Source organism: Thamnophis sirtalis, unplaced genomic scaffold, assembly GCF_051295495.1.
Source record: "Thamnophis sirtalis isolate CommonGarterSnake01/CBP01778 unplaced genomic scaffold, rThaSir2_p1.2 scaffold_1, whole genome shotgun sequence".
Classification (NCBI taxonomy): domain Eukaryota; kingdom Metazoa; phylum Chordata; class Lepidosauria; order Squamata; family Natricidae; genus Thamnophis; species Thamnophis sirtalis.
In genome coordinates, this window is record NW_028261381.1 from 121137898 (window position 1) to 121153109 (window position 15212).

General features: G+C 37.3%; 1 long non-coding RNA gene across 2 annotated transcripts in view; it reads left to right on the top strand.

The window, feature by feature from the left end:
• Nucleotides 1–14816, top strand: part of LOC148049714 (uncharacterized) — a 70184-nt gene extending 55368 nt beyond the window's left edge. For both annotated transcript variants that reach the window (XR_015698049.1, XR_015698068.1), the window contains one exon: nucleotides 10898–14816. This is a non-coding gene — a long non-coding RNA (uncharacterized LOC148049714). The remainder of the gene's footprint in view (nucleotides 1–10897) is intronic.
• The last annotated feature ends 396 nt before the right edge of the window (nucleotides 14817–15212 follow it).

Consider the following 15212-nt stretch of genomic DNA (forward strand, 5'->3'; position numbering starts at 1 on the left):
GAAGCTGGGATAAGTAATGGGAGCTCACTCCATTACGTGGCGCTAGGGATTCAAACCATTGAACTGCCGACCTTCTGATCAACAAGCTCAGTGTCTTTGCCACTGAACCACTGCATCCCTGTCCATGGTGTACCCTGGTCTAAAGCCTGGCTGAAACAGGCCTAAATAATAAATTGCCTTTGTTCCCGCCCCACAATACTCTTAGCGGTTATCCAATCTTTATGAACTTCCCCACAACAGTTGAAAACAGTTGATAATTGTTCAGGGTGGAAGGGTCCAACAGTTGCCTTTCATGACGGGAACGTTTTCATATGCCCTTCCTCCCTTAAGGCCAGAGGGACAATTCCCCTCCTCAAAGAGGATGATACCATTGCATCAACCCACATTCTGATGACTTCCCTGGCCACCTTGATATTTCTGTTCCCCATGATTGCCTTTGCTTGCACTCTTTGTGCCTAGATTAAAGCCTCCCAGAAAGGTCATGCGAAACAAAGCCAGCTTCACTACCAGCTCATAGTTCCCAAGGTTAAGTTTTTCTCTCTATGCTCTGTAATTTAGCTGAAGAAATGACTAAACTGCCGAACCGGCATCTCTTTCAAATTCAACTCTGATGAGATCTTCCTTAGTATGTTTACCAATTCTTCTTAAATCTGTCCATCACATTTTCTATGGACTGTGTGTCACTGCACATTGTGCAACAGCATGATAATTGACTCAATTAATTGCTGCTGCTCATTGTAAGTATTTCAGTATTCTGGGTGTATAAATATAGAATTTCATACTCCACAAGGTACCAGTCCATTGGTGCAAGTTTGTTGCTGTTTATTGTTTGCAGATTGTGTGCCACCTGGAATTGCAATCATTTGAGTTGCTGAGCCATATAAATTTCCTACACAAAGAGATAGCATGGTATAAAAGATAGGAGAGGAGAATTCTGCCAGGAGACATGAATAATGAATGGGGTTGGGATCAGAGAATATGAAAAAAATGGGCTGTTTGGAACAACAGAAGTAAGTATGGTGAGTGGGGAATATCTGTTTGGAAAGAGGCATATTATAAATATGTGACTTAAACATAAGCCTATTCATACATACACATGGAAAAGGAATCAATGTAATATATATATGGAATTGAAGCAGTGGACTTCCTCCCATATTTGGGCATACCAGGGGTTGTAACTTTAAATACATACCTATTCCCTGGCTCAGCTGATAAGGAGAAGAACTCTGTGGCTTAATGGTTAACACATCTGCCTAAGATGCAATACAGCACAGGTTCTAATCCCAGTAAGGGTATGGCTAGCTTATGAGAGCTAAATAGTATATATATATATATATATATATATATATATATATATATATATATGTATGTATGTATGTATGTATGTATGTATGTATGTATGTATGTATGTATGTATGTATATGTATATGTGTGTGTGTGTGTGTGTGTGTGTGTGTTTTATTTGTGCTGATAAATAAATAAAGGGAGACTATTTATCAGCACAAATAAAAAAACACAAATATAACAAAGGCAACAGTAAAAAATATTGGGTTTCTGTCGTGATGGACTCTTGTGACGAGCCGATTGACAGATGATGGAAGCAGTTAGCTTCCTCCCATAATTGGGGCTTACCGGGGGTTAGATCGATAGATAGATAGATAGATAGATAGATAGATAGATAGATAGTTAGATAGATAGATAGATAGATAGATAGATAGATAGTTAGATAGATAGATATAGATAGATAGATATATAGATATATAGATATAGATAGATATAGATATAGATAGATATAGATATAGATATAGATAGATATAGATATAGATATAGATATAGATATAGATATAGATATAGATATAGATATAGATATAGATATAGATATAGATATAGATATAGATATAGATATAGATATAGATATAGATATAGATATAGATATAGATATAGATATAGATATAGATATAGATAGATATAGATATAATTGTTTTTAATTGTTTTATAATTATATAATTTTAAGACACTCAGAGTCACTTGATTGTGTTGGGCAGCTATAGAAATTGAAAAATGACTAAATAAATAAATATCAAAAACCATAATTGATGTAATTGATTATGATGAAAAAATTGAAATACAGTAATTAGTGAAGGATCCAAGAGTAATGAAAAGTTCTGGATGTGGAACATTCCTTTTTTAAAAGTCTCAAGAGTGGTAAAATGGAGGAAAAAATGCACATGGAAGAAAATGGACATAGAAGAAAAACAAAGCAGCATAAGGCTGGGACGGCAAACCTGGCATGCGTGCCCAAAGTTGCACGCAGAGCCATGTTGCCTGGCACATGCAGCACTGCACATTCCTCTTCTGTGTTTATGGCACATGTGCCAGCCAGCTGATTGGTACATGCACCTGTGCGGCAGTAACCAGACACATGTGCCAGCTGATCGGCACATGCGCCCACCAGGAACCGGAAGTTCATTTTCTGGCGTACGCATGCCCCCTGGACAGCTCCTCTTCCTGTTTGTGGCCCAGGCAAGCACACATGTCCCTTTTTGCCACTCAGTGCTGAAAAGGTTCGCCATCCCTGGCATAGAATGAGAAGTGGATAGACTGCAAGAAGAGAAAGCACTACAAAACGAAAAAGTCCTTGAAGACAAATTAACCTCCCAATAGAAGAAATGGAAAATGGGTATAAAGAAAGAGGACTAGAAAGCTATTTGGAACAGAATGAAAAGAGCGTCACAAGCATGTTGAGTTAAGTTAATGGGAAGCATGAAAAATGATGCTACTTAGAGTAGTAAAGTGAAAGAAAGTGTACATAGAGAAAAATATACTTGCTAAGCATGCATTCAAAGAAAGCACAGCATGGTGATGACAAGAGCAAGTATCAGGGGACGTGCAGAATGATTTTGATAGAAATAAAGAAAAATGTTACAGAAATAGATGAAGAGGGATAAAGAAGAACCTTTAGCATTGTGAAAGGAATTAAAACTAGATGTGATGAATTTATTTTGGATAAAACTGAATTGAGAGAAGGCTGCCAGGAGGATTTGCAGTGTGTGCCTAAGGGAAAAAAATTGAAAATAAACGCATACATGTTAAAATAATGTTGAAAAATGATAGAGCTATGGGTATAGACAGTGTAGATGTAGGACTATTGAAATAGTTTGCTTATGGAATAGTTGTGCAACTTATTTGACATGTGAGTAAAGACTTTGTTTGTACTACACAATTGTAAGAATGCTATGATTGTTCTCATATACAAAGCAAAAGGTAACAAGAGTGGACATCTCTAGAGAGGGATTATTTTGCTAAATGTGCCTGGGATGGTCTTTGCCAAAATCCAAACTGAAAGAGCACAAGAGTTGACAATAAATAATATCTGGTGAAGTCTACTGTGGTTTTATGCATGAGTAGAAAGGTGGGATCAGATTTTTTTTTTTGCTCTTCATTGGGAAATAAATATATATGAGAAAAAGAAATTATTGTATTATTGGCAGATCTAGAAAAAGCTTCTGATAAAGCAAATCGTTGAACAATGGAACATTTGAAGTGACTATAGTGCTGAAAATTGGTTAAATGTGGTATTGGAAGGAAATAAGGAATGCATGGGAATAAATAGAACACTTAACTAATAGCTCAATATGAATTAGGACATAAGACAGGGATGTGTGGTATCCTTTTGGTTTTCTAATTTATTTATGGTGAAATATATAAGGAATGCCTGTAATCATGTTAAAGCTGTGCCGGTTGGGTGTGCAAATATGTAATCTATATCTATCTATGTATAGAAAAATGGCTCTGTGTGTGTGTATGTTCCAGCACAACTCTGGAACACCTTGAGCAATTTCAACCAAACTTGTACATAGATGACTTACTCTCTGGAAAAAAATGCTGTGGGAGTAAGACATCCCTAACACCCCTCGTGTGTGTGTGTGTGTGTGTGTGTGTGTGTGTTTTGTTAAGATATAGCCTGTTGTGCCTTAAAACAGATTCTACTGTACAGCGCAGTGGAGTTGCCATGATAACGGCTTCACAGTACTCCACAAGAGGGCTCCCTCTGATAAGGGGGAAATCCAACATTGGAAATTACATTTGGTCCAGACATTTTTCTCTTATAAATAAATACCCAGGCAACACCAGGTTATCAACTAATTTTAGATAATTTGCAGTGAATTCAAGATTAATTCTGAAAATCACTTTATAGTTTTTTTTTTAAAAAAACATATTGAATTGTAGTTAGCCAAAGTCATGAATTTGAAATGGGCAGCTATATAATTTGAAAAACACACTTATATTCATGCATGCATGCATGCATGCATACATACATACATACATACATACATACATACATACATACATAGAAAGCTATCCAGTAAAACATTGTCCTTTGTTTTCTCAACTACTGTCAACAACTTACTTTACATTAAATAGTAGGATTATTGCTAATTATCCATTTAAATGTTTTCTACCATTTTACATAGATTTCACAACTTTCTTCTAAAAACCAGTTCCACATGGCTACATTTGCCCTGCTAGGTATTGCATTCACTTAATATGGTAAAGTAGATGGAGAATGCTAGTAGCAGGTTTATAGAAATCATGTACTCCCATGATGGCGAATCTATGACCCGCGTGCCGCCATTTCTGAGGGCACGTGAGGCGTTGCTCTGTCAGTTCTGATTTTTGGCCTTGATTTTCAGCCATTTTTCACCTTCCAGAAGCTTCCCTGAAATCTCCGGAGGGCGAAAAATCTCCCAAAGCGCAAACCATGTTGGGCTGTTTTTCGCTCTTTGGAGGCTTCAGGGAAGCCTCTTGAAGCTTTCGGAAGGCAAAAAACCACCCAACATGCAAACTGGAAGTTCAGGAAAGGACTTCTGGTTTGCATGTTGGGCCAATTTTTGCTCTCCCCAGACTCCTAGAAATATTAAAATTGTAGGGACTGCATTTTGACACCAAGATAGAACAAGACCTGCTATCTAGGCAATGCAGTTTATATCAGTATATTTTTGTACCAGATTGTGAGTGTAATTAAGAATTCCTAGTGCCTTTTTTCTAAGGGATGTGATGGTTCAGTGGCTAAGATGCTGAGCTTGTCGATCAGAAAAGTTGGCAGTTTGGTGGTTCAAATCCCTAGCGCTGCGTAACAGAGTGAACTCCTGTAATTGTCCTAGTTTCTGCCCACCTAGCAGTTCGAAAGCATGTAAAAATGCAAGTAGAAAAATAGGAACCACTTTGGTGGGAAGGTCAGCCACATGACCATGGAGATGTTTTCAGACAGTGCTGGCTCTTCAGCTTTGAAACAGAGATGGGTACCTCCTTCTTGAGTCGGGAATGACTAGCACATATGTGCCAGGGAAACCTTTACCTTTAGTGCCTATTTTAGCCATATTTCTTTTCCCTTTTCTAATCTGTCTTCAATTAAATGTTTATCATTTGAATTATTGTTTATCTCTTTCTGTACCCTGCATAATGTTGCTTGTTCTGAAAAGGAATAACATGATGGGTATCTATGCATGTATGCTTAATAATGGAAATAAAACATATCTCTTGCCAGGCATTTCCTGTTCTGTTGTCATCAACAGAGCAGGTATGTCTGCGGTTAGGGAAGTGGGAATGGGCACTTAGCAGATCACTAGAGAGAGGCAGAAGCACTCCAGGCTTAACAGCAAGGACTTGATTACCAAGGGCAGCATGGTCTAATGATTTTGAGTTTCACAAACAAACACAGCTCCAGCTGAATATAAACAGACTAGTGATAAACCACTCATAATTACTTTTGTAATTGCTTCTTAAGTAAGAAATCACATTTCTACCTTCTATTCAGTGTCAAACTGAAAGTCAAATCTTCTAATGAGCAGTCCAAATAAGAAGCTCAAGAAGGAAGATTGTGGCCATTGTCAGGTTAAGCCTGAGGATCAGGAACAATATTCGTCATGTGGCAGAGGTGGCTTGCTCCTGGTTCGGCCCAGATCATGCGAACTGGTAGTGGCAGTGGTGCAAGGCTCTGCCCACCCACCTGGATGCTTCTGTGCATGTGCAGGAGCATCGTGAGCATGAGCAAACTGGTATTTGCAACCCACCTCTGTCATGTGGTTTCTTGACCACAGTGATTTACACTTCTGGTTCCAATTGTGGTTGTAAGTCGAGGACTACTTGCAATCCCCGCCAGTGGAGGGAGGAAAAAAAAAGACCCAGTTCAACATAAATTTGGGAGGAAAATAAACGTTCTTGGAAAGTTCTCTGCTGGAGAAATTAATCATCTGGGCTCCCAATTTTTCACAGAAAGATTCTTTCAGATTCTTTCAAACATTCATTCCTAACAATGAAATGAAATATTGTTTGGCTTAAAGTCATCTTGACTGCCCTGAAGAATAAGAAAGATATAAATACAATGTCTAATCTAAAGTAGGCCTCTTGTCATTAAGATGGACATATACTGAATTCTACAAAAGTTCAATAGTGTTCTGACCCAGGCTTCCTTAAAAAGCAAAAAGTAGAGTCTTGGTCCCAGAAAAATCCCTTTTATTTACATGACTGTGAATTCCTTTTATTCACAGTCAACAAGCTTAGCAAACAATCTTTCTGAGAGATATTTCTCAACATGAACCTTATCTCGTTTGGAGAGCTGCCAGATAACTAGTTTCCAAATGCAGGGCAAGGCAAAACTTGGCACAAAGTCTCTTATAGTCACAAACAGAACTTTCCACCCTTGAAATGATCAAATGAATGAATTGTTTCCTGCAAAAGCCCACTCCCCATTCTCTCATCTTTTGTTTCCTATGGGAGGGGCCAATCACCTCCTAAATTGCCCCTGCTTTCTTAGTTGTTCTTGTCTTCTGGCAGCTCTGCATATGCGCACACTGGCAACAGGCTTCAGCTGTTCCTCTGTCTCACGGCTGTCTAGCTCCCTCTCTGCCTCTGATGCAGAGCCCTCATTGGAGCTTTCCTCAGCCCCCAGGACTGGCCCATGTTCCTCCCCAACCTCCTCACTGTCCGATTCTGCTCCACTGGCACCGGTGGGCCACAACAAATAGAAAATAATTCTAGAAACCTGGCATAAATCAAATACCAGCTACTGTATTTTTCAGAGTATAAGACGCATCAGATTATAAGACACACCAAGATTTTGAAGAGGCAAATTAGAAAAAAAAAGTTTTTACACTTTTGTGTTTTTTGCAAAAACGGGCCCATTTTTTCTCAAAAAAGGACATTGAGAGACCGCCTGCTGCCAATTACCTCCCACAGACCCATTAGATCTCACAGGGTTGGCCTCCTCCGGGTGCCATCTACAAGCCAATGCCACCTGGCTATTACCAGGGGGAGGGCCTTCTCTGTGGCAGCTCCGGCCCTCTGGAATGAACTCCCCGTAGGGATTCGGACCCTCACCTCTCTCCAGGCCTTCCGAAAAGCCGTCAAAACCTGGCTTTGCCAGCAGGCCTGGGGGTGATGAGTTCCCTCCCCTCTCGACATGTATGGTTGTGCGATTGTTGTCGACTTTTATTATTTGTATTTTGTCTTTTATGTTCCCCCTTATCCCCTTTGAATTGTTCGCCGCCCTGAGTCCTCCCGGAGAAGGGCGGCATACAAATAATAAAATACAAATACAAAATGCAAATACATGCTTAGCATTTAGGAGGCTTATAGAGTGCTCTTGGGGGCTGGGGGGGGGGAAAGATGAGCAAAAAATGGCCCATATACATATGTATGTATGTATGTATGTATGTATGTATGTATGTAGGTAGGTAGGTAGGTAGGTAGGTAGGTAGATAGATAGATAGAGCTATAGGTATAGGTATAGGTATAGGTATAGGTATAGGTATAGGTATATGTACACACACACACACACACATGGTGTCACAACCCCTGGTACGCCCAAATATAAATTTGGTATGCCCAAATTTAATATATATACATTAAAAAAGAATGCTTCCTTATGAGACCTCTTTTTAAATCTCTTTCTAGCTTTTACCCTGGTCCTACAGATAAATTAGAGAAGATCATACTCTGCCTACTCTGTGCACACATATAGGCCAGTGCATGCAGATAAAACAAAAGTTGAAGTAGAACTATGCATAGACATACATACAAACTCAGAGACAATGTGTTGCTTGATCAACACAGAAGAAAATATAGAGACCTCTAATGGTCCGTCTTGGTAAAAGGAATTGGAAAGAATTTCAGAAGTCGCACTCTGCATGCTTTCCCTATCTTATTTAGTGTTGTCGCATAAATGTTACATAATTTAATTAAAATATTTTTGACTAAAAATGTGTCCCAATTTAGTTTTTTTAAAATAATGTTTTTATTTTTAATACTTGAACTTACAAAACTTACAGATGGCAAGAATCAATTTTGGCAAGCCCCAAATTTGCATAATCATAGATAAACCAAGCAAGAGTTTTCAGAAATATATGATAGCTATTACTTTAGTTATCTGCAGTTATTGACAGCCAGAGTGCATGTATCTATCTATTTGCCATGTTTCCCTAAAAATAAGACCCTATCTTATATATATTTTTTGCCACCAAAAAAGGCACCAGGTCCTATTTTGGGAGGGTTGTTCCTCCACTGACTCACCTCACTTGCATGCATTGCCCCAGCCTCCTTTTCATTGTCAGAGGTCTTCAGGAACTTCTTCGGCTTTAAATTGTGACAGCCAGGCCTCACACACCTCGGCCCATTTCTTCTGCAGCTGGCAAGGCTTTCCTGTTATTGGCTCCAGAGGCCTTCAGGAAAGCCTTGTCAGCTGCAGAAGAAATGGGCCAAGATGTGCAAGGCCTGGCTGCTGATGGTTAGTAGTAGGGCAACACAACCTCCCTTCCCCACCCTAGCTTAATTTTTATCTGGCCTTATTTTGGGGTAAGACTTATATTGGGTGTTTGTGTAAAAATCTAGCTAGGACTTATTTTCTGAGTAGGTTGTATTTTCAGGAAAACATGATATCTATCTATCTATCTATCTATCTATCTATCTATCTATCTATCTATCTATCCATCCATCCATCCATCCATCCATCCATCCATCCATCCATCCATCCATCCATCCATCTATCTATCTATCTATCTATCTATCTATCTATCTATCTATTTATCTTTCACACACACTTACCTACCGATTTTAGGCAACATTAAGTACATTGAGGTAGATGGAAAACAATGGTTTTAGATAAGTTATTCCACATTTGGGATCAGTGTTACTAAACAGTACTTGACTGAAAATAAGTTTACTTTAAGGAGATGCTGTCTAAATCTACTCTTTTCAAACAACAAACAACCTATTAAAACACTAACCAATCTTTAAGGAATTTAGCTGAAAGTACCGGGTAGAACTTCCACCAATTACAACTTTGAATACTTACTATACATGTATGAAGCTTAAATTCATGGCTTTCATTTTTCTCAGAGCTGGCTTACAGCCAAAACAACCAGAAACATTTCTACAGTGATAGATTTCTCCTCTTACGTTTTCTGTCTACAGTTCTGTTTTTCCAAAGATTTTCCCATTGCACCACCTTCCATTTATATACTTCTATCCATACAGCTGAAGGAAAGTGCAGAGGTCACACCAAAATTTCTTTGACCATACTGGAAGAAAAAAAAAACAGTGTTGTGTTTACTTAAAAGTTTGTTTCATGAAAGAAAAATGAGAAGTGAAAGTTTCCAAGTCTTTTCCAAACAATTTATAAGGATGTATTGAGGAGGAGAGAAATGGAAAACAGGAGATGATCAGTTAACTGCTTCTTATTCCAACCCTAAACTTGTATTATGGCAGATAATCTCATTTTTCCAGGAGTGGGGGTGATGGTGAGGAAATACAAGGGGGGGGGGAAGGAAACTAGAGATCCTAGGAAAAATATTTTAAAAAATCTACTAAGCAAAAAGATAATAACTGCTTTTGTAATATTTACTTTTAATGTGACATCTCTCTCTCTTTTTCCCTCTCTCCCTCTCTCCCTCCCTCCATTTATCCATCTATCTATCTCTATCATCGTCTATCTAATCTCTTTTTTATATGAGGTAGCTGTGTGCTACCCAGAGACCCCTTCGGTGAGATGGGTAGCGAAACAAATTTGATTAATACGTAGAATAAATAATAAAGAAAATATAAGTATTTTAGTATGAATGCACAGAGCTCTAAAAATGGCAGATAGCTAGAAATGTTGCTAGAGAGCATTTCTCTGCCCGCTAGAGATTATGATGATTTTGCAAATGTGGATCTGCTCAAAAAATTTTTTTAATTCACAAAGGAGGCCTATTTTAAAAGTGCTTTTTCTCTTTACATGTTGCATTTATTTTCCGAGATCTCTTTCTGGGTATCATTATTGGTTGAAAAAAACTCTTATTTAAACCCTATTCATTAATTTTCTTTAAAAATTAGTTATCGATTTTATGTCATTTCAAAATCACATACATTCATATTTACTGCCCTTCAGCTCTCCTTTGAAGATAAAAGGCTGGAGATGCTAGGAGCTATGTTTTTCTGTATCCTTTCAGATTCATTTCCCAAAAGATGCTTCAAATTGCATAGGGATGCAACTCTAGCACCTTCAATTTTATAAAATAACTATAACTTTTCTTGGGAAGTTCACATGACCGTTCTCTGCAGCTCTGAAAAATGGATAAAAGGATAAAATTGTTTGTTTTAAAGAGTTGCAGACTAGTGCTCTTTTGTAGCCTTCTCCAGCCCAAATACCTTTTTAGAACTGAGTCCAAAACATTGAGCAGCTCCACTCTTGCTCCAACATATCAATGGAGTGTACAAAGTTGAAGGAGCGACTGCATTTTATGCTTTGTTTTGTTTTTTAAGCTAAAAACTATCCTTTGCTGGACAATGATGATGATGGAGATTTTCAGTACCAACCAACTTCTGATTTCTCTTTTTGCTCACTTATCTCCATCTGCAGGTGATTCCATCAGCTTGTTGCAGAAGAAGATGGGACTTCACATGTCACCATTGTAGAAGCCAGAGCAAAAATAATATTAGTGTCTGAACTCCCATAGTAAATCTCTTACTCTGCCAGCCAATATAGCCAACTCTACATTGTAGGGATCAACAGTGTAATTTGGAATGTCCCCCCATCTAATGTAACATTTGAATGTTTTCTCTAACAATTTGTTAATTTAGAGTTTTTTGTCTTGCTTTCCTGAACCTTTTTTTTTTTTTGCTAAAAAAAACCCAGAGTGTTAACTTATGCGGGAATGAATATACAGTATTCATATACATATATATGCACAGTACATATGCACATTTATATACGAAATGAATAAGAATAATAAACCTTGTTGTTCCCATGATAGCAAAGCTCTCCAATTCATGAACTTGGGTCATCAAATGAACTTGGGTCATCAAATTTTCAAAAGAAAAATTTCCAAAAGATTGATTTTTTGGAATATTCTCTTATGGGAAGGCTACTATTTAAGTTTAACAACACAAAAGGAGCATAAATATATCCACATAAAACAAAGAAACAAAGAAAGTGACACAAAGTGTAATTTTTTAAAAAAGTTCTATGGGCAGCTTCTAAGTAACCACATGAGTTTACCTCCCCATGGAAAGTGCTGGTCCAGCTCATTTCTCAGACAAGCACTAATCAAGAAGGAGATGAAAAGGGCTGCTCGTCTATCCTTGTCTTACAAGGGGAGAGGGTGGCTATGAGCATTCTTTTCTACCCTCACACATTTGGTTTACAAAATCAAGCTCAGTGAGAATCACAGAAATGAACCAGTAGGTTCTCTGTGTTTCACAACTTAAAGAACATATTTTATTTGTTTGTTTGTTTATAACAACAGTGCTTATAAACCGTGCCAATCTACACGACTGCAAAAGTAATGTTAGATTGTCATAGAAGGTGAGACTAACCTCTAAGTAAGCATACTTAGCAAACACTGTGCACTAATCCTCCTTCACCGCACTTCAAGTTCCAACATTCTGGCTCCTTTTCTTGGCACTGTTCAGTTAGAATTGCAGTTATACAATGATGGGAACATAAGAGACTCACTGGACCAAATCCAAGTTCCATCTAGTTTGGCATTTTGTTGCCACAGGGACCAGTCACATGCCCATCACAAACTAATATGCAAAGAGTGTTGCAGTTAATAGTACATGTTAGGGCAATTTTGGAAGCATATACCCATTATTGTATCAATGATAAAAACTTAGCAAACCGAGCTGCCTCCCGCAGAAACAACCCAAATAGAGGACATTGTTAATTCTCTTAGCAGCTTTACTGAATTCTTCACTACTGCTTTACTAGTTCAGTATTGGCTACCTCATCCTTGATTTAGCCTTTCTGATTCAGCAAAGACATAAAAAAATATCCCAGATTGGTTGGCTATGGCCTCCACTCTAATATAGACTATATATAACATGAAGACAATAATAATAAAATAGTCTATATAGATTATATCAAATATAGTCAAAAAAGCAAGTACATGGTCAATTTTGAAAACGATCAAGGGGAAAATGGATAAAGATAAAACCTGGCAATGGCTTACAATTGCAACATTAAAGAAAACAAAACTGAAGACTTGATTTTGGTTGCTCAGTGAAATCAAGCCAGAATTGAATAATGCTATTGTCTTCATTAGTAATAACACTTAGACTTATATACCACTTCATTAGCCTTTACAGCCTTCTCTAAGCAGTTTACAGAGTCAGCATATTGCCTCCAACACTCTGGGTCCTCATTTACCTTGGAAGGATGGAAGGCTGAGTCAACCGTGAGCCTAGCAAGATTTAATCTGCCAAACTGCTGATTCTGGTGATCAGCAGAAGTAGCCTGCAGTACTGCACTCTAACCACTGTGCCACTGCAACTCATTCTAAGATTCAGAGTAACTGGCTCAAAGTTACCCAACTGATTTCATGCCTAATCCAGGAGTAGAATTCATGGTCTCCTAGTTTTTAGCTTGGCACCCTAATTAGTACTTCAAACTGGCTTTCCTCTTAATATTTTACAAACATTTTTCCCCAAAGATTTTTTCAAAACTTATGTGTACTGTAGTATCACACACTTCCCCAAATCTTAGAGTAAATTTTCACTTATATGGCTTAAACCTATGAAAAAAATGAGAAATATTTTCTACCTTTACTTTCATCCTGCCAGTAAATTCTATCAGAACTCCTTTCCACCCATGAATACGCATGACTCTATGTAAGCTTTTAGGCTGCAATTCCATGTATATGGCATTACGGTATATAGAAATAAGTTGTACTTAATGTAACAGAATTAATTACTGAGCATACATGTGAATTACAATCTATGAATGTTTTATTCAAAAATAAGTTTGTTAAATTTAATGAGTTTACTCACAAATAAATATATGTGTGAATTTGTATGCATAATAATTAAATAGTATGAAAAATAATATTTGTCACAATGCAAGTCACGTTACATGTTAAAATGAAAAACAAGAATAAGAGCCCATTTATGTGGAAGCATCTCAAAATACCTTAAATTCAGATCTGGTCAAACAGGCAGAACAAAACAAAAACAAAACTACATACTGAAACTGATTGATATATTCTGTTATTATCTACAGAGCTCCAGTGGTAGAATGCAATACTGCAGGCTACTGCTGCTGACTGCTACCTTCCAGCAGTTTGACAGTTCAAGTCTCACTGGCTCAAGGTAGACTCAGCCTTCCATCCTTCCAAGGTCGGTAAAATGAGGATCCAGATTGTTGGGGCAATATGCTGACTCTGTAAATTGCTTAGAGAGGGCTGTGAAGTGGTATATAAGTCCAAGTGCTATTGCTATTGCTACAGTATTATTCGTACCACCAACCATTGGACATAGCTTTGTGTGTTTGGATGATGGTTTAACCCAACTTTTTAGCTTTTTGTATTGAGCAAGTGGTGGGATTATATTGTAGTTCAGGGTTTTGTGACCCCAGAAAAATGCACGATTAAATTAAGCATATCATAGGCTTCAAAGAGTTTTCTGTTTTCCTTCAAGTCCCATGACACTACCTCATCATGAATAAAATATCTACCTTCCCCTTTAAGTGTCTCCTGGCTCTTATTGTTATCAGGTACATTTTAGCCTTCCCACCCATATCATGAATAAAATCCTGCTTAAATGTCATATGGTTATTACAGTATGGAATAGGCAAAAGTGAAGGACAGGAAAGAAGGAAATCTGACATCTTGTGGAAAATGTTTAATGTATGTTTGATACAAAAACTATAATGTAGCTGTTTCAAGATTTGTGAAGTGGGTGTCAACAAAAATGGAAAGATTAAGGGGAGGGTAGAGAAACAGATGCTGGCCTAGATAACCTCCTAACACCAGCATGGAGAAACTTATCATGTGCAATGTTACCATGTCATTTACATACTAATTTCTCTCTGGGCAAACATTAACTGCTTCCCCATGGATTGCTCCACACCAGGGGGTTGTAGTTTGGGGAATAGGGAACACAGGTGTTAACCATATAATTGATTGTAATAAAATAAATCCACTGTTGTTCATCAAAGCTACTTCAAGTTAACCTCAATATTTAAAGTCAAGATTTACATTCAGAACCGATTATTTGAAAAGTTGAAGCTCTAACATTAAGATTAATTGTACAATTGACATTTTTCTGAAGTTTTGCAACAGTGCCATTTGTAGCTTTTTCTCAAACATTCACATTAAGTCTTTTGTGTGTGTCTGCATAAACATATATTGTGTATGTACTTCAATATTAGCTTTTAGAAGTTGCTTAATTTAAAGCTTTTTTTAAAAAAACTTCTTATGTATTTGTTGATGAGAGCGTATTTTGAAATTATTACCTTGGAAAAACGGCTCCTTGCATTTTAATAAAGAATTAAAATTTACTAAGCAACCTAAAGGAGGTTTGCTTTAAAGAGACAAAATTGTTTGTTTAAATTTCAGGTATATTGCATATTATTAGCTTCATTACATAAATCAACAAAGAACTCTACATTGGCAATGGAACAGGACATATCTGCACTTGCCCTTTTCGTGCTTTGCAATTAAAATCACTTCAATTGTGTGTTGAAGTTTCAGCAAATATTCAATAAACATTATTTATCTGTAAAAATTCTGTAGATTATTAAGTACATAAAAGCACCAGAGGGGAGAAATAATTATGCAGGTTTGTCATATAGTATGTGTTTATTTTAACCTTTCTTTTAAAAAAAATCTTATCTACTAAGTACTTTTACAAGACACTAATTATATTCTTTCTGAAAAGAATTTTCCAACACCCTTCAG